The 20,830-nt window shown below is 37.0% G+C and overlaps 1 long non-coding RNA gene across 1 annotated transcript in view; it reads left to right on the top strand.

Annotated features, from left to right (window-relative positions):
• Nucleotides 1-20,403, top strand: part of LOC123847506 (uncharacterized) — a 50,404-nt gene extending 30,001 nt beyond the window's left edge. Inside the window, exons 3-6 of the long non-coding RNA XR_010409595.1 lie at nt 1,199-1,333; nt 3,738-3,844; nt 7,142-7,253; nt 17,100-20,403. This is a non-coding gene — a long non-coding RNA (uncharacterized LOC123847506). The remainder of the gene's footprint in view (nt 1-1,198; nt 1,334-3,737; nt 3,845-7,141; nt 7,254-17,099) is intronic.
• The last annotated feature ends 427 nt before the right edge of the window (nt 20,404-20,830 follow it).

Below are 20,830 nucleotides of genomic sequence, written 5' to 3' on the forward strand. Positions count from 1 at the left end.
GTCATAAAATATAACAAATTTTAAGAGAACTTTATTGAACTTAATGAAATAATATTGCTTCAAATCATCTAGATAGGAGAGGCTTTTAAAGACCCATTTCAGATTTTAGAATATGAATCAGCTATAATGTCTTTCACTTTGAATGGTTTGCAGCTAGAAATTCAGTTCGAAAAGCACATGGTTTTTGAATGGTCATTTGGGAAAAGAGGAGGGGAAATTAATGGAGCACCAACTAGTGTTTACTACTGCTAACATATGAAGTAGGCTCCTCAGAGGTATTTAATCTTTGCAACTCTCTTCCCCAAGTAGTTATCTCACTCATTTTGCACAAGAGGGAAGGGAGACAGAGAGGTTGAGTAATTTGCCTGAGAAGACACAGATAAACTGGGGAATTAAATCTGGGTCTCCCAGACTTCCAATTCCTTTCTCTTGTAAGAAGTTCATCCTCCCAGAACAAGATGTTTTGTTTGGTCAAATAAATGCTAAAGATAAAAGCATGATAATGCTGTAATATTTCTAGAATCTTTGTTTTGAGAATTTAAAGAGTTTATTTCTTTGTATTTGTTGCATAATATTATTAAATAGGTTAGATATAAAACTTTCAGAATGCTCTCAATGACATGAAGATAGTAACTGAGATTTTTGCTTCTCTTGAAAATTTCCTGTTGCTTGCAAAAAACTATACATCTATTACATTTACCAAATAATGCAGGCATGTATATTATTTATCCACTGATATGCATCTCCTTGCTTGTATCAATTCTTATTAACACCCACTTTATTCTCAGACCATAATTTCTTCATGCTGAGTAGTGTTTTAGATGTTGTTTAGTTCAGAGAGAGATTATACTTAATGGACATAAATATGTATAAAATAGCACACAACTGCATTTATAAGATCAGAATGTGAACTGTATTAAGCTGTAATTAGCCCATCTTTCCTGACACTTGGTGAGGCAAATAAAGATCTTTCCATTTCACAAGGATGTACTCAGAAGCCTAAAAGCCTATGGTGATCTTGTCAGTGAGGTAGTGTAAATGGACAGCAAGTTAAAATAAGTTGTTACTCATTTGAAGGGAATTTCTAATATTCTCCTTTCTTTAACTTTTTAGTTCATTTTTAAAAACAGCTTTTTTTAAAGTAATGAACAGGCTTTGTATTCAAATAAGTGATTCTGTTTTTCTCTCCAATTTTTAGGTATTGAACATGGAGCAGTGTAGATTCAAGGAGCAAAAGGTCTCTTCTTTCACAGTTGACCTTTGAACAACACTGGTTTGAACTGCACTGGTTCACTTATACATGGATTTTTTTTGATGAATACAGTACAATACTGTAAGTAGATGTTCTATTTCTTATAATTTTCTTAATATTTTCTTTATCTTGCTTTATTGTAAGAATATATTATACATATAACATACAATAAATGTTAATTGACTGTATATGTTATTGGTAAGGCTTTTGGTCAACAGTGGACTATTAGTTTAGTTTTTGGGGAGTCAAAAGTTCTACATGGGTTTTTTTTTTCTACATGGATTTTTTTTTTTAAGATTTTATTTATTTATTTGACAGAGAGAGAGAGAGAGGGAGAGAACAGGTATGAGCAGGGGGAGCGGAAGGCAGAGGGAGAAGCAGGGTCCCCGCTGAGCAGGGAGTCTGATCCAGGACTCCATCCCAGGACCCAGGGATCATGACCCGAGCCAAAGGCAGATGCTTAACCAACCGAGCCACCCATACACCCCTCTACATGGATTTTTGCATGGGGGATCAGTGCTCCTATCCCCTTGTTATCCAGGAGTCCACTGTATAAGGTCTTTTCTCTTGTGTTATTTTGTTACCTGTTTAGAGGTCTGGGGGAAAGCACAATAAAGTTCCCTCTGTATGATAGGGCATTTAGTTAGGAATAAAGTTATGATTTCCTGTAGAAAGGAGGTAGAAAACATGGTAGGGAGATAAGCCCACAGACTCTCTTTGATTTCTTGATATTGGTTAAGACTACTTGGTATATGTAAATTATAATTTCACAATGTCTTAGATTTAGGGTAGTCATTATTTGTCCAAAACTAGGTGTGTATGGTGGCACCACGATCATAAAGCATCATAGAGAAGGACTGTGGAATAGGTATTGAAGTATCAATACAGAGAAAATATATCTGTATATTAAAAATAATGTTCCTTTTTTAGATATGATATGTCCATGACAGGAAACAGAATTTAGGCATAATGTTTTTTTATCTTATTGCTTTAAAACAGACTCTGAAAGCTATGAATGATACTGCCTCTCGAAATAAAGTATCAGTTTTAAAAAGCATACTGTTAGCATAGTTTTAAGTATACTAGTAAGGATTCTTTTTATCACAAGTGACAGAAATGTAATTCAAACTAGCATAAAAAAGGGTGGCAGTTACACGCAAATGTAAACACACATATTTAGATTATATTGTATACTATTTTTGCATCTTTTTAAAAATATAACCTTAGGAGCATTTCCTCATGACTAAATAATTTTACTTTTCACTTTTTTTTATTATTTACTTTTTTACATTATTTCAAAAGTGCTCCACAGCATTCCATTATCTGCATATATCATAGTTTATTTAACCATTCCATTCTTATCTAACATTTAGATTGTTTCCAGTAGAGTGTTTCCAAAGTCTCCGCCCACGTAGAAGAAAAGCTTAACTGGAAAGCTTAGACAGAATTAAACTTTAAAGCCCCCAAAATATTTCTGTATATTCAGAAATATAATCTTATACCCACACACACAATTTATTATTAATGCTTTCATTTTACCTCCATGAAGGTCATTATTTCATTTAAGAAAAGATAACTTTACTTACTTATACACTTAGAATAGATAAAATGGTTTCTGATCAATAGTTATGTGATCCAACTGGTCAGAATGGCTAAAATGAACAACTCAGGAAATGACAGATGTTGGTGAGGATGTGGAGAAAGGGGGACCCTCTTAACACTGTTGGTGGGAGTGCAAGCTGGTGCAGCCACTCTGGAAAACTGTATGGAGGTTCCTCAAAAATTTAAAACTAGAACTACCCTACAACCCAGCAATTGCACTACTAGATATTTTTCTAATGGATACAAAAGTAGTGATTTGAAGGGGCACATGCACCCCAATGTTTATAGCAGCAATGTCCACAATAGCCAAACTATGGAAAGAGCCCAGATGTCCATCAACTGATGAATGGATAAAGAAGATGTATATATATACAATGGAATATTACTCAGCCATCAGAAAGAATGAAATCCTTAACATTTGCAACGACATGGATGGAACTAGAGGGTATTATGTTAAGTGAAATAAGTCAGTCAGAGAGAGACAAATATCATATGATTTTATTCATATGTGGAATTTAAGAAACACTCAGATGAACATAGGGGAAAGGAAGGAAAAATGAAACAAGATGAAACCAGAGAGGGAGACAAACCATAAGAGACTCTTAACCATAGGAAACAAACTGAGGGTTGCTGAGGGGAGGGGCTGGGGTATGCGGTAACTGGGTGATGGGCATTAAGGAGGGCACTTGATGGAATGAGCGCTGGGTGTTCTATGCAACTGATGAATCACTAAACTCTACCTCTGAAACTAATAATACATTATATGTTAACTAAATTGAATTTAAATAAAAAATGAAAAAAAAGTTACGCGATCCATTCTAGGGCATATTATTGTTGGCATGGATTAATATCATTGTTTATATTTGTAACCTCATGTTGGCAGGTAAGTGCTTGTTACCATGATGATGTTGGAGCAACTGCTGTCTGCACAATGGGAGGTCCAAAAGCAACTGAAAAGGGAAGGAGAAGAACTGAACATATTCTGAAAAGGTTTGTACATGAAACAAAAAGATGGGTTTTCCAGTCTAAATTTAAAGCATGTTAATCATCAAATTATTTCACAAGGATCATTATTGTAATGACTTCACATTTTCCTCTAATGTATTTATATATCCACTCAGTACATTGTGTGGTAAATGGAGGGTGCTGTTGACAATACCAATGAGCCCCGCCCCAACAGTTCTACAGTTTAGTATGCTCAGATAAACAAGTAAGTATTAGAAAAGTTTTATGGATACTAGCTTCTACTTGAAGATCTCTTCACCTAGAGATGATGTTTGGAAAGGTAACAGGTGATAGAATCAAAGCAATAGACCCTTTGACAGACCATATGGTACAGCCAACTGTTTTTGCCTCTGGAGATCACTTAGTGTGTCCCAGAAAGTCCTCTTTTCTTTAAACATATCCAGATAAAGAAATGTCATATTTTTGTAGCCAAATTTAATTATTTAATAACTTTTATAGAATTTCTGATGCTAGAACCAAATCATTTACATCTTACAGTAGTGATGCTTCCTACCATGTCATGTGGTTAAAGATTCAAGTCCCTATTAGTAAAAATAAGTCTTGGTGACAGATATGAAAAGACAAACGTGCTAATATTTTCTTAATAGGGAGGGACTCGTGTAAAATGATTTCAGTCTTTATCAACAATGGTGATCAAAACATTTAAAAGTACAAAATATATAAACAGGAAAATGAGTGAAAGTAGTCTGTGATCCCATCACTTAGTAGAGAGTCACAGTGTCTATATATTAAAGATTTAAGATAATTACAATCTGTTGGACACCTGGGTGGCTCAGATGGTTAAGTGTGTCTGACTTTGGCTCAGGTCATGCTCTCAGGGTCCTGAGATCGAGTCCTGCATCTGTTCCCTGCTCAGCGGGGAGCCTGCTTCTTCCTCTGCCTCCCTCCCCCCAACTTGTGCTCTCTCTCTTCGCTCACTCTCTCTCTCTCTCAAATAAATAAATAAAATCTTTAAAAATAATAATAATAGGGATGCCTGGGTGGTTCAGTCAGTTAAGCTCCCTGCTCAGCAGGGAGTCTGCTTCTCCCTCTGCTCCTCCCTGCTGCTCGTGCTCACTCTCTCTCTCTCTCGCAAAAATGGATAAAATCTTTAAAAAAAAAAAGATAATTACAATCTGCACTTTTAAGACTACCTACATTATTAATTAATTAATTAATTAACTCTCTCTTTCAACCTTTGAGTCCCTTACTACATGGCAGTGACTTCTGGGCCCTGGGTGTATAGTTATCAGTATGTCAGACAAGGCAGCTATCCTCATGGAGTTTGGTATATGGGTAGACATTAAGCTGATAACCCACAAATAAAGAATTGAAAAATACTGTGAAAAAATATTAAAGGGTGTTATGGAAAAGAATAATGCAGGAGCATAATGTAATTTTAACAACTAAGGAAGGCTTTACTTAGTGATGTTTGAACAAGGAAACCTGAAAAATGAGTGCCTTCTTAGGCACCTAAATAAAATAAAAGCCATGAAAACATAGTTCTAAGTCACAATATCTAGCACATATTATTCAGTAAATATTGTTGAATGAATGAATATTCCAAAAATCATAAAATGAAGCAAACATTATAACAGAAAGCATAAAACAAGATTTCACAAGTTAAGTCAAAATCATTAGTTGTGCAAATAAACGTAAATGCTATATACTGCTCAGTTGAAAGATAAAGTCTCAGAATAGGTTAAAATCAAAGTCCAACTATATGTTAGGATAGACATTGAAACCAAACAACACAAGAAAGTCAGAAGAATCAGAGTGGGCAAGGAACAAGAAGGAGAAGGACAAGGGGATAGAAAAGGAGAAGGAAGGGGAGAATGAAAAGGGAAAAAAGAGGGGACGGTGATATGAAAGGAAGGTAGAATCCAAATGGCATAAAATGTATCATTCACAATGAAGATAATGTGGTCATGCACTTTCATGTGCTAGGTAACATAGCGTTAAGCGTTAAGACATTTAAGTCAGAGCTATTAGATACCTAAAGAGAAAGAGAGAAATATCATTGCTGTGGAAGATTTTCACAGATCTTCATATTTAATGAGTTAAGTAATAATGATTACTTATTATTATTATTTATTATTAAACAATTTTTTAAAAGATTTTATTTATTCATTTGAGTGAGAGAGAGAGAGACAGAGAGCACAAGCAGGGGGCAGGGGCAGAGGGAGAAGCAGACTCCTCACTGAGCCGGGAGCACAAACGTGGGGCTCGATCCCAGGACCCTGGGATCATGACCTGAATGGAAGGCAGGTGCTTAACCATCTGAACCACCCAGGTACCCCTTAAATAAACAATTAAAAAGGACATAGAATATTGGGATAATATTAAAGTTGAATTAATAACTACAGATAGAACATTCTTGCCCACAAGACAAGTATGCACCTTATTTCCAAGCATCCTCAAAGCTACCTTAATCTGTTTCAGAAACTAGACATTTTATAGACCACATTCTTTGATCTTATGTAATACACTGAATGAATAACAAAACTTTCAGAGACAATAAAACCCCAAAACTCTGGTATCTAAGATATGTAAAAAGTACTTGCACATACGTGTAATTATCATATCAAAGAGGAAATCTTCAATTTTAGACTGTTTAGAAAATAAGGACATTGAGGCTATAACGTACCAAATGTGGTTTGAAGCTAAAGCTCTATTCAGGATGACTTGATAACCCTCAGTGCCCCAGATCGTCCTAGCCCTTTAAATGCAATTGTTGTTGACATCCAACCAGGTGACCTCGATCAAGAACGACAACTCAGGGAATGTTGGAATTGATCCACTGTAAATTCATGAATATTTTTTTTCTTTTCTTTCTCTTTTAATGATTCTGATTTTAGGAGAAAAAAAAAATCTCATTTGGTCCTTGAACACTTGCCAACCTCCCTTTCTTATCATGGAGACAGCCAGCTAGCAACAGGCTCAGACCATTCCACAGGAAACAGTATTTGGTTGAGTCTGGTAATGATACTTGCTTACACTGTATTTATTTATTTATAGATTTTTAATTACTGAAGTATAGCTGACACACTGTGTTATATTAGCTTCGGGTGTACAGCATAGTGATTCAGCAATTCTAGACATTACTCAGTGCTCACCACCATAAATGTAGTCACCGTACAACATTATTACAATATTATTGACTACATTCCCTATGCTGTACTTTTCATCTCCATGACCTATTTATTTTATAACTGGAAGTTTGTACCTCTTTATCCCATTTGCTTTTTTTTTTTTTTTTTTTAATCATATCCTTTGCTGCAGAACTCATCTTATATTTGAAGATGCTGGTGTGGAAGATTATAGTGAGGTTCACCTTCAAATTTTAAGATTTGAAGAAACATATGGAACACAAGCTAAAACAAATGTAAATGGAGTAAGTAAAATATCAGATTTTTTATTCCAATGTTAAAGAATTGGTTGGATTATTTTTAATCATTTATGTATGAAAGTATTTATTATAAAGGCCAACCTAGCTAAGTTATAATGGGTTATAAATTTTGGGTTACTACTATTTGATAGTGTGTATTTAAAAAAATAGTCAATAGTTCTATAACAAGCTTGTTATTCAATTTGAATTTTCTGTATGCCTGTGGCAAAACTCGTCCCGATTCCATTCCTTTCCTTTCTTGTCCACCTTTAATATTTAAGTTATGTTTAGGCTCTTGGATGTCACACGTATGGTTTTCTTAAAAAGTTTTTAGAGAGCTGTGGATATTTAAATTTTTAACTTCTAACTATGTCTTAATATATATTGTTCTTTAGCAGTAGAAACAGAAATAACATTTCTTCTATTCTTGCTGGAAAATTTCTGGCTATTCCATAGAAAAGGAATCAGAGATTCAGAGTTGTTTTTGCTTACATTAAAAAAAAAAAAATCAACACAGGGGCACCTGGGTGGCTCAATCAGTTAAACATCTGACTTTTTTTTTTAAGATTATATTTATTTATGGGGCGCCTGGGTGGCTCAGTCGTTAAGCGTCTGCCTTCGGCTCAGGTCATGGTCCCAGGGTCCTGGGATCAAGCCCCGCATCGGGCTCCCTGCTCCCCGGGAAGCCTGCTTCTCCCTCTCCCACTCCGCCTGCTTGTGTTCCCTCTCTCGCTGTGTCTCTTTCTGTCAAATAAATAAAATCTTAAAAAAAAAAAAAGATTATATTTATTTATTTGAGAGAGAGAGAGAGAGCACAAGCGGGGGAGCGGGGAGGGAGAAGCAGACTCCCCTGATGAGCAGGGAGCCTGACATGGTGCTTGAGCCCAGTACTCTGGGATCTGGACCTGAGCTGAAAGCAGATGCTTAACTGACTGAGCCACCCAGGCACCCCTAAGCATCTGATTCTTGATCTCAGCTCAGGTTTTGATCTCAGGGTCATGAGTTCAAGCCCTACACTGGGCTCCACACTGGGCATGGAGCCTACGTAAAAAATAATAAATAAATAAATAAATTAATTAATTAAATAAAATAAAAATAAATCAACATATAAAGTATGTCAAAATCTATTATGACCACCCATTAAAAATCAATTTCATTAATCTAATTTAATTCAAGCCATTTTGAGATTATTTTTTTAAATGTGAATGGCCACATTAAACAAAATGCAGTATGATCAATGTCTCATTAAATTCTGGATAATTAATTTGACCTTATCTCGGTACTTTCTTTCCCTATCTATATATTTATTCCCAGCAACATTTTATAGGTGTGTCTCACATAAACTTTCTATTTACAAATTTAGCTCTTTGAATAATTTCTTAGGACATTTTAATTCTGACAGCCACACTCACAAAAGTTTGAGCGTATTATTGTTCTAAATTATTTGTAGATATTTTGGTACACAGCGATTGCTTTCACTTAGTAAGCGTTAATAAAAGATGGAAACATGTATGTGAAATAATGATGACAATATGTAACAAGGGCACTGAGAGGGTGGTGTGTGCCAGGCAATGTTCCGAGTGCTTTGCTTGGGTTTTCATTTAGCCCTCACCACAACCCTTTTAGGTAGATCTGTTAGCATTTCTATTTTATAAGTGAGGAAACTCAGACACAGAGAGGTGGAATAATTTGTCTGCGGGCACACAGCCAATGAGGGGCAGGACCAGATTCTGAACTCCCTACGGTCCAGTTCTAGCTTCTGAACTTTTAACCTCTAGGAGCAAGAGTTTCGTTTTAGTGTAGAATCACTGGGAAAGATCTGCAACCTTTGTAACTGAATTATTACAGCTTGAATAACATAAAAAGATAACTTATTAAATTTTTAAAAGAGAAAAACAATATTATTAGTTATAATCCCAGATATGTTAAAATAAAATGGCTCCGTTTTCTGTGTCATAATCTTCATTGACACTCTTTTCTATTTAGGAATTTTCTCTTCTATACAAAATAGAAAGCTCAAGGGATATTGGCCAAATATTTTATTTTGACAAACTTTTTAGAAAATTCTTGGTTTCACAATTTTTGCAGTCTGTTATTCATTTCATTTTATGAAGTGCCCCTCCCCCCCGCCCTGCTAACTGCCAAGAACTCCTGTATTTTATTTTGTAGACTAGTGTGTGGTAAGGTGAGGATTTAAACTTAGGGGCTATTTAGAATTATATGAGAAATTTTAGATTTTATCAAAACCCAGAAACAGGAAGCAGGTGTCTAAGGGTAGATGTTTCACTCTACAGAGAAATACGTGCTCTATTAGTGGCTAGGGTTTAATTGCCATATTTAATTCACTGAATGGAATTAGTGAATGTAGAACTTAAAATGAAAGGTTATTGTGAAAGCCAACTTTAACACTGTTTTTAATTAATTAATTTTTATTAATTTTTTTTTAAATTTGAGTATAATTGACATACAATGTTACATTAGTTTCAGGAGTACAACAGAGTGATTCAACCCCTCTATACATGATGCTATGCTCGCCAGAAGTGTAGCTGCCATCTGAAAGCCAACTTTTATTTATTTATTTACTTATTTTTAAAGATTTTATTTATTTATTTGAAGAGAGAGACACAGCGAGAGAGGGAATACAAGCAGGGGGAGTGGGAGAGGGAGAAGCAGGCTTCCCACGGAGCAGGGAGCCCGATGTGGGGCTCGATCCCAGGACCCTGGGATTATGACCTGAGCCGAAGGCAGACGCTTAACGACTGAGCCACCCAGGCGCCCCTGAAAGCCAACTTTTAGTCTGTTGTTTAGAAGGCGCTTTGTATTATAGGATGCTTGAAAACAGTACCTGCATCAATTTTTCATGGTGTTTCCATGAAGCTCAGTTTAGTCACATAATTAAATTGTCAAATAGATTTATTAAGTTGGCTTTAGGCTGAGAAATTGACAGTAAACATAATGGGAAAAGTAGAAGTTTACTTTAATTATTGGTCATTAAAATAATTATGTTTCATATTTGTCCTTGAAATGTTTCACATCTGATGCCATATTGTTTCATCATAGTAGCTCTGCGAAGCAGTTAAGAAGCTGATATGATCTGCATTTTACTAAAAAGGAAAATTAAGTTATGGGGAAATGAACTGACTTAACGAAGGACAAGCAGGTCTTTAGAATAACAGGCAGAACAAGACCTTAAACTTCCACTTCTTTCTATTGACCTTCCAAATGACCACACCTTTCAAAGAAGGTGATCGCTAAATCCTTAAAATTCTCAACTAAGACATTGTTATTTACATACTTATGTACTTAATTCTGTTTCAAACTAGGATAACTGACTCATTCTGTAATAAGTTATCCAATGGCTATAGGTCATATATGATGTAGATGTTCTTTAAGAGAAATTGAGCTGTAGCCATGATATACATATCATTTAAAATCATCTGTCATATGAAGAAAATAGTAGGCATCAATTAAATAAAAGAGGGAAAATGGAAAAAAATGAAGGGATTTTACAAATACAATTTTAGTGATCCTTTCAAGCTTTCATTACCATGTGTCAAGTTGTATTCCTCAGATAAAATTTATTATTAATTTATGAAGGACTAAGAGTGTTATCCCTTTATAAGGTGTTTATTTTTGTGACCATGCATGGCATAATTGGGAAAACCTATAATAATAAACTCTTTATAGAGATCATGCAAGTCAGAGATAATTATATGGTCCAGAAAAGTATCTTCTTTCATGGTATGCAAATACAGGCTTGTGTCATATTTTGAGGTATGCATTTGTTAATTTCTACTCTTTGTTAATAGGGTCCTTGAGAAGTAGTCCTTTGACTTTCAGTACATCATAAACAGAAGGCAGCAGTGGAAATTTTATCAGGAGAAATTGCACAAGCAGGGACTGGAATGGGTAAATAGGCATATTTTTACAGTTACAGCTATAAGAATCCCTTACTTTCTTATCACTATCATCAATTATAATATTCATTAGTTGGCCCTTCTGAACTTGGCAGTGTGTGCCAAGGGTCATGCCGTATTCACAGCCCTTTGCCTTTCAGGATTTGAATACCTTTAAACATTTGTTGTATATATACTCTCTCTCATAATATTTATTTCAAATTGACCAAAAATTTTAAAACATCTTGACATTAAATATGGCCATATATGTTTGCCCATTACGTATGTGGCAAATGATGGATTTAGGGAATAGTCCCAAACAAAGCAACCTGGTAAACCCAGAGCATGGGTTTGCTCTGCCCATGTCAACACCTACAACCTGTGTTCCATTACCCCCACGTTAGGATCCCATTTCCCCAGAGCAGTCTCTTCTTTCTTAGTGTCCTCTGAGCAGGTCTCAGGGTGTGCTGTGCCTTGCCACCTCCAGGCACACAGGATTTCTTCCCTACATTGCTTTCACTCTCCCCTCACAAATGAAACGGACCTGCCATGATCACAGGACAAGGCCTCTTGAGGCTTCTGTTCTGATAACCCAATGAGTTCATTCACTCATTGGGACATAACATTTGAAAGGCTTTAAATTCCTACATTTCATACAGGGAGAAATTGAGGCTGAGAGAGGTGAAGTGGGTAAAAGGAGAGAAAGTAAGAACCCTCCTTTGGTTCCCAAGAACAGTAGTAAAACTTTCTAGAAATGTTCGTGTCATGGGGAAAAGTTCTGTTCTATTTCCACTTCTTTGCTCTTTCTCTACCAATGTTTAAAAATGGAGGGAGAATTGAATTTTGACTATACAAGACTTACATCTTAAAATTAAAACAAAGCCAAAATCAGTAAGTGGGACTACCTTAAACTAAAAAGTTTCTGCACAGCAAAAAAATGATCAACAAAATGAGAAGGCAACCTATGGAATGGGAGAAGATATTTGCAAGCCATCTATCTGATAAGGGGATAATAGTACAAATATATAAGGAGCTTTCTTCAGCTCAATAGAAAAAAAAAACAATCCAATTAAAAAATGGGCAGAGGACTTGAATAGACATTTTCCCAAAGATGACATATAAATGGCTGATAAATATATGAAAAGGTGCTCAACATCACTAACATCAGGGAAATGCAAATCAAAACCACAATGAGATATTACCTCACACCTATTAGAATGGGTATTATCAAAATGACAGGCGATAACAAATGATACAGAGAAAAGGGAACGCTTGTGCGCTGTTGGTGGGAATGCAAACTGGTGCAGCCACTAAGGAAAACAGTATGGAGCTTCCTCAAAAAATTAAAACGGGAACTACCCTGTGATTCAGCAATCCCACTTTTAGGGACATAGTCCAAAATAAAATCCCTATCTCAAAGAGATATCTGCACCCCCATGTTCATTGCAGCATTATTTACAATAGCCATGACATGGAAACAATCTCAAGTGTCCATCGACAGATGAATGGACAAAGAAAATGTGGTGTATATACACAATGGAGTATTGTTTAGCCATAAAAAAGAAGGAAATCCTGCCATTTGCAACACCATGAATGGACCTTGAGGGCATTATGCTAAGTGAAATAATTCAGATTGAGAAAGACAAATACTTATATGCGAAATCTAAAAACACTGAACTAGAAACAGAGAATAGAATGATGATTGTCAGGAGCTGAGGTGCAGGGAAAATGGGGAGATGTCGGTCAAAGGGTACAAACTTTCAGTTATGATATTAATAAATTCCAGGGATCTAATGTACAACATGGTAACAACAGCTAACAATACTGTATTGTATACTCCAAAATTGCTATGAAAGTAGAGCTTTAATTTTCTCACCATAACAACAACAAAATGGTAATTATGTGAGGCAAAAGATGTTCTAACCAACCTTACTGTGGTAAGCACTTCACAATATATACAAACATCAAATCATCATGTTACCTTAAACTTACACAATGTTATATGTCAGTTCTATTTCAAAAAGCTGGATATAAATTAAAATGAGAAACACATTATGGAAATAGCAGAGGCGTATTTGCCATAAAACTAATGAAGTTTAGCCTCCAGGGCCCTTCACTTATCTGGGCACCTTCCAAGGCACTACCGTTGTGTTCACATAGTCAGATATTTTTGTAAAGTTGGTACGAGTAAGATATTTTATCTGGAAGACTATTATCTCTTTCCACCTTAGCTACCCTTTCGCCAGACTTTTCGGATACGCTTATGTGCCTCCCAGGCTATTCTGTGCATGTTATTATTAGCCTTCTTGGTGGAGGCTGTGCTACCATAGGAATATCTCTACCTCAGCCACACCAGCTGACCTAATTTCATGATATTGAAGGTGGGGCCAGAAGTTTGGTTGCTGTATGAATGATCTTTAGTCCCGAGCACCAGAAGTATATAGGCACTGGAAGAGGAACATGTTTGAAAGATACGAAGTCAGAAGCCAATCCATTTGTGGAAAATTCTTCCAAGCTTTAGGTGTGTAAAAACTTATTAAACACAAAATTCATTAGCCATGTAAGCAGATGTTTCAGTTCTCCTTGTCACCCAGTGAAAACAAGAAGTTCTGCCCTGTCAGGAATATAGTCGACAATGAAGCATATTAAATTATAATAGCATCCCAAAGTAAAATTATTTTTCGTGTATTTCTACATGAGATCAATAGATATTTTTCTATCAAGAAGTAAATTGTAACAAATTTTCAGATCACATCAAAAGTAGCACTTCATCGAGAGAGATAAATTTCAAATAGAAAAGTTATGATAAATTGAGCCCAATTAATGAAGAGTAATAAATTATATGAACACACTGGAAAAAGATAGAACTTTTTGATGATTTGACAACAAATACTGACATCCACAAAATAGCATAAAAGTCACCCCACTACAATGAATCATCAATGACAAACTGATGGAAGGTTGTCATAAAGTATTTAAGATTAACTTGCGCAAGAAAAGTGAAATGCCCTGAAATCTTACAGCTCATGTATGGAACAAACTTCTTCCCAAACTTACATGCGATGAATTTACAACTTAAAAGCTTACATGTGATAAATGAGTGGTGAAGCTAAAAACATTTTTCAAAACTCTCCATGATAATACATTTCAACCTGCTGTGCTGAAGAAATGACTGAAAATCTTACTATCTCTATAGAAAAGTGTATTTTAAAAACTATTTGCACTTGAAGAGACGAGCAGAGTATGCAGCCTAGAGAGGTAAGAAAAGATATTAGAGAAGGATGTCAGGCAGTTTATTAATTAAAATGTTATACTGTATTGCTAGATTCTGTGACATTCATGGTATTTGTCAACTTTATAGAAATTATAATTGGTTGTGATTTTTTTTCTCATTCACTTTCCTGATTTTGTATTTTTAATTTTTATGATTTTTCTTAACAAAGTTTCTGCAAATTGTACTAACTTCAGGCCTCATGAAACCTAGATCTGCTTCACTTCCGATTAATACTAAGTCTTGCTACTTGATTTTTAATGTTGAAGACCTTACACAACTTTTCAAAGCCAATCTCTTCTCTTCTGCGAGAAGAATAATGAATACTGCCCCATCGGGTTATAGGGTTATAAAAGAATGACAGAGGGAGAAAAAGACAGCAAGGAAAGGGACGGCGAGAAAGAATATGCGGGAGGATGTTTTAAACTTCAAAGCAATAGATGTGAGCAAAATAAAAGTGACCTCAATGAGATATTTCTATGATATGTGACCTCCTCCTCTCTCTTCTTAGCCTATTGCTCACCATTTTACTTTTTTATTGATGATTTGAGATTGTGATTTTGAATGTATAAACTGCATGGACTGACTCTCTCTTAAGTGTTTATTAATCTTCAAGTGTGAGAAAAATAAAATCCCCCCCCCCTTTTTTTAAAGATTTATTTATTTGACAGAGAGAGACACAGCGAGAGAGGGAACACAAGCAGGGGGAGAGGGAGAGGGAGAAGCAGGCTTCCCGCTGAGCAGGGAGCCCGATGTGGAGCCCGATGCGGGGCTCGATCCCAGGACCCTGGGATCATGACCCAAGGCAAAGGCAGACGCCTAACGACTGAGCCACCCAGGTGCCCCAAAAATCCCCCATGTTTTAGTCACTTTTTTTTTTTTTTTAAAGATTTTATTTATTTATTGGAGAGATACAGAGAGAGAGCTAGAGAGCACAAGTGAGGGAGAAGGAGAAGCAGGCTCCCCACAGAGCAGGGAGCCCGATGTGGGGCTCGATCCCAGGACCCTGGGATCATGATCTGAGCCGAAGGCAGACGCTCAACGACTGAGCCACCCAGGCGCCCCTAGTCACTGTTTTTTTATAGTTTCTGAGGCAGCCGAAAACCATGTCGGAGTGATATTAAATTTGGGAAGGAGTTTAGGAATTCTGGGGACTGCTATTGAATGTCCCCCTTCTATGCCAATTTTTTTACTCTTCTAATGCAGAGTAGCACATATTGTAGTCTACTTTCCAAAGTACAGCATGGGACAGTTTGACAACATTTTATATCACGCATATGAAGAGTTCCCGGCTTTCTGCTTTCAGTATCTGTGCCTTCACGGCTCAAAGTCCTTCTTCAGCAATCTGGTTCCACATGTGAGGTTGCAGCACTCCATGTCCAGGTACCAAATTCTGTTTAGGTCAAGGCTCTTTGTTTCAAACAGAACTCTAGCTCGTTTAAGCAGAAAGAGATTTATTGAAGGTTCTTAGTAGCTCCCAGAATCTTGAGAGAGCCATAGAACTAGTTTTGGATCTCACTCGATCAAAAACAAAGAAAATAGAACAATCAAGCCAAAAAACAGTGATTCCAAATGATTGATGAATGGTTAAAAAAGATGCAGTATATATACACAATAGAATATTACTCAGCCATAAAAAGGAATGGAATCTTGCTATGCGTGGCAACATGGTGGGCCTAGAGGGAGGGTATTATGCTAAGTGAAATAGGCCAGACCAAGACAAATACCATATGATTTCACTTATATGTGGAATCTAAAAAGCAAACAAATGAATGAACAAACAACAGCAACAAAAGAGAGAAACAAACTTATAAATATAGAGAAAAAACCGGTGGTTGCCAAAGGGGAAGGGGTGGGGATGAGTGAAATGGGCGAAGATTAAGAGGTACAAATCTACAGTTCTAAAATAAGGAAGTTACAGGGATGAAAAGTACAGCATAGGGAAGGAATATAGTCAATAATATTCTAATACACTTATCGTGGTGAGCATTTCATAATGCATGTAATTGTGGAATCGCTGTTGTACACTTGAAACTAATTTCATATGATATGTCAACTGTACTTCAATTAAAAAGAAGAACAGTGGTTCTAGGGAGCCAGGAGTATACCGGGCAGGCAGCACCCTATGCACCAGAGACTCTACCTTCCTTGCCTCAGAGGAGCTGCTTGGCTATACCACCGTGCTCCCCAAAAGGGACAAACTCTGAGCATGCAGTGGCCACCTCTCATTGCTCATTTCTCATCCAAATCCTGGCTGATGTCTCTGCTTGCCAGGAACTTAGGCCAGCTGCCTGCACCCTAGCTGCAACACTGGGGAATGTTAGTGTCAGAGTGAGTGAGAGTGAGCCAACCCGGAGGATCTGCCACAGTTTCCTGCATCCTTACAAATTCACTCTGAGACTTGAGGCAAGGTCCTTAACCTCTCTAACTAATCCATCTTCTTAATACTTAACGTGAGGATTTTGGATGCCATAGTAAATTCCCAGAATCCTTATGGTAATACAAATCTGTGTCTGTTCTAGTTAGAACTCTGGCTTCTAGTGATGGAACCCTTACATGAGCTAGTGAAAGTAAGTCAAGGGTATTTATTCGCTCTTTTAACCTAATCGCGGGAAGAGTAAAGGTGCTGCGAGGTGTAGGGGTGTGGGCTCCTCTGACCTCTCACTTTCTCCCCTCTGCTTTCAGTGTGCTGACCAGGAAGACCGCTTTCTTTGGGAAGCTGGAGAAGCAGTCCCTGACAGCTCCAAGGCTACTTGTAGCCAAACTATTCCAAGATCATAAAGGAAAAGAAGTCCTCTCTCTCAGAATTGGTTTCTTCTAAGGTCCAGAAGGCCCTTTTGATTGGCCAAGCTTGGCTTGTGTGCCGACTCCTGTGGCCAGAGAAGTGGAGTCTTTAACCAGAGAAGGGATATCACACAGGTATGGCCACCAGAGAATTGTTGGGAGGCAGTCAAGTGCCCAGTGTGACCAGTGCAGATTTGAAGAGCTAGGAGGCCACAGTATGTGATGTGGGATTTATTCATTGGTTTTCATTTCAGATATTTCAAATGAAATAAACTTCAGTTCGTTTTGTGAATCTCAGTGTTGCATGGGGCTTAGTAGGAGATGCAATTCCACATATGACTCAGTGCCTGCATTCGGGGAGCTTAAAATGTAATGATAGAGATAAAGAGGCACCTGAAGTCCCAGCTGGAAACAATACAACGGTTTTAGGGAAAGAGCTGAAATCCTAAAGCTGATGAATATGGAACTTGAAGGGTTACATTGATAACAGTTTTTGCCAGGCATTTTGCCCCAAATCATATTCCCAAGCCAAATACAATTGGTATTTGTATTTTAAGATCAAATGATCTTAATGATCAAAATGTCATAGATAAAAAAGAAAATTGATACTTTTTCTTGAACTTTTGGCCTTTATCTTTTTTTTCGTGGGTGTTGTCTGTGTTGGTATATACATAGACAGCCTTTTCCTTTGGAAAGTTACATTATTGTGCTGAAATATATTTTACTTTTAGCAATAAATATGACAGTATGGTTCTTTGGTCTTATATTTTCTAGACATAGCTTGTATAACAGAAAACAATTATTTTCTCCTTTGAATCAAGGAATCGGTAGCTCACTCTAAAATTTATCTGGACGGAATTTTGCATATTAAGTTATATTCTGTTGGCAGTTAGATTGTTGGAAAAGTGTGAAAAGTTTCAGTCAGTCTATGTTTTGCTTCGTCATACAAATTAGCTTCTTGGTTTTATAATCTGAAGCACATGCATATTAAGTAGAGGAAACTAATTACAGTAAATCCTGGCAATAATCCGGATGTTTCAATAATATCACATTGTTAATTCTGAGTTTACTTGTAACACTGTTGCGTAAGGGTCTTATTTTTAAATTGTTTTAGTCTTGTTGGCCTCGGCTTCTCTGATGATTAAATTAATTGAATTGATTAGATTTTGTTTAATTAGATTTTATACTTTGATGTCACATCATGGCTTTTGAAAGCATTTTGCACCCTCTTCATTGTGGGCAATACATATAGATTTAGCTAGTGGTTCATATATACTCTGTTTCTTTCTTTTGTGGACTGGCAATAACCAATTTACATATTTCGGGGATGCTAGAGGATCGCTCCTTGCTTTTAAAAGTAGGATATATCCACCTGAATAATATTTTTAGTGACTGCCAAAATGACTGTTTGCTCCAGCATTTATGCCCGTTTTTCATTGTAGGGTAAATGGCCCTTCAAACTAAATGGGGATGTTTAATATTCCAGGGATTTAACCCACAATCTTTGATGAATGCCAGTGCTGTTTTAAAAAGAATTGCTGTCTTGGGCGCCTGGGTGGCTCAGTCGTTAAGCGTCTGCCTTCGGCTCAGGTCATGATCCCAGGGTCCTGGGATCGAGTCCCGCATCAGGCTCCCTGTTCCGCGGGAAGCCTGCTTCTCCCCCTCCCACTCCCCCTGCTTGTGTTCCTGCTCTCGCTATCTCTCTCTCTCTGTCAAATAAATAAATAAAATCTTTAAAAAAAAAAAAAAAGAATTGCTGTCTTAGTGTAAATAAAATCAAAATCCTGGCATTACAATCTAATTGAGAAATCTGTTTGGAATGTCGGGTCACTAGAGATCATATGTGACCTCCTGGAGCAAAAGAAAATGCAAACGATGATGGCAAAGGGTATAGGATGTTGAGGAAACACAATGATGTCAGCACTAAGACGTTGACATCACTGCATCCGTCTTGGCCTTTTCCCCTCGTGCCCTGATCAAGGCAGGAAAAGGGGAAAAGGTGGTGTGGGCTGCACTTGGTCCTTTAATCAGGAAGCCTTGCCAGCAGTTGCCAGGAGACTTCTGCTTCCGTCTGATTGCCTGGCGCTGTGTGGGAGGCTGAGGAAGCTCTCTGATCCTCATGGTGGGAGAAGTCAAGGGACACGGGACTTGGGAATGGCAGTTAGACCAGCCAAATGGCAGCATCTACCACATACAGCAAGGGCAGATTTTGTAAGCTTGGCAGCATGCCGGTGAAGGATTTCCCATCTGAGATTTCTGTTTTCTTTGGAAGTTGGAAATAAGCTCATCTGCTAAGAGAGTAATGGAACATGTGAAGGTAGTGAAAATCAGAAATGGCCTTTTTGGAGACTTGGAGAAACTGGGAACTGATGAAAGACACTAACTGATTTCTTCTGAGCAACGCTGAGGTTCGACTGAAATTAGAGATCATGGATTCAGAGGTCGCACGACTAGAGGAACGCGCGGCTACGCAAAGGCTGCTCAGTACGTGACCACGGGACAGTGGAAATGCTGTGCGTCACTATAGGGTACACTTGATGCGATTGGGTTATATAATCACTTTTATCTTGAGTTGTTTATATGAAATTCATATTGTTTCCTTTTTTAAAATTTTTTTTATTCATTCTGTATAAATCATTACCTGCATGGTTTAAGTATGTCTCCTATAGAGTACACAGTCATGTTGTAGGAGATTGATCGTTGTGAAAGTCTTCAGATCTATAGGGAAATTGAAAGAGTAGTATAATAAACAGCCTCCCGGCATTCACGGACATTCAGTAACTAATATCTTCCCACATTTTCTGTCTCCTTTCTCAATCTCTCCCTCTCTCTCCACAAACACACACACGTTTTTTTATCCCGAACCCCTTGAAACTTTAAGTTGTAGACAATAAGACACTGTAGTGCTAAATACTTCAGCATGTGTCTCCTGGTAATTGGGACATCCTCCTATGCAAACACAACAGCATGGATTTTTGTCCCTTAGAGAATCAACATTAATCTCACCAATGAGGCTTCAGTACATCTTTGTTTCCCACTTGTTCCCAAAGTGCCTTTCAACCCAAACAGTCTGAAGGAGAGTGTTTGAAAACTATGTATGTTTTGAAATTAATTTAGCAAATTTTGAAGTGCCCTGTAGCAGTTGGCTTACTGTTGAAATTTTGTTGCCTTTGTCAGGGCTTTTCCAATCTCTTTAGGTTTTCATTTTGGATGCACACAACAACATACAGTATCTTATATGTGTGTCTACATCTAAAACTTATATTTGTATTGGCTTTTGTTTTCCTGATACACTTAAGCAGTACCTTTTCCTCCTTCCCATTTTAATGACCAACCTTTCCATCCTTCATTTTTGACTCTAGATTGGTATCGTGTGGTAGATATAAAGTATCTGCATTATTTCTTCAACTACCAATGAAAGCCTGTATTTGAATATATATTATATACTATTCCCTTCATTGTTCAAATGGTAAATGTGACTTGATATTTGTCCAGGTGGATAAAGTGGCTATTTTATGGGTATATTACAACTGTTAATTAATAAAATCTAACTCAGTGACTGGGAGGAAGGTATTTCATATAGAAATTCAATTTACCTTTTGTAAAATTGGAAATACTAGTGATTAATGTCC

Source organism: Mirounga angustirostris, unplaced genomic scaffold, assembly GCF_029215605.1.
Source record: "Mirounga angustirostris isolate CCGP_5_RB_7025 unplaced genomic scaffold, mMirAng1.0.hap1 SCAF_2, whole genome shotgun sequence".
NCBI classification, from domain to species: domain Eukaryota; kingdom Metazoa; phylum Chordata; class Mammalia; order Carnivora; family Phocidae; genus Mirounga; species Mirounga angustirostris.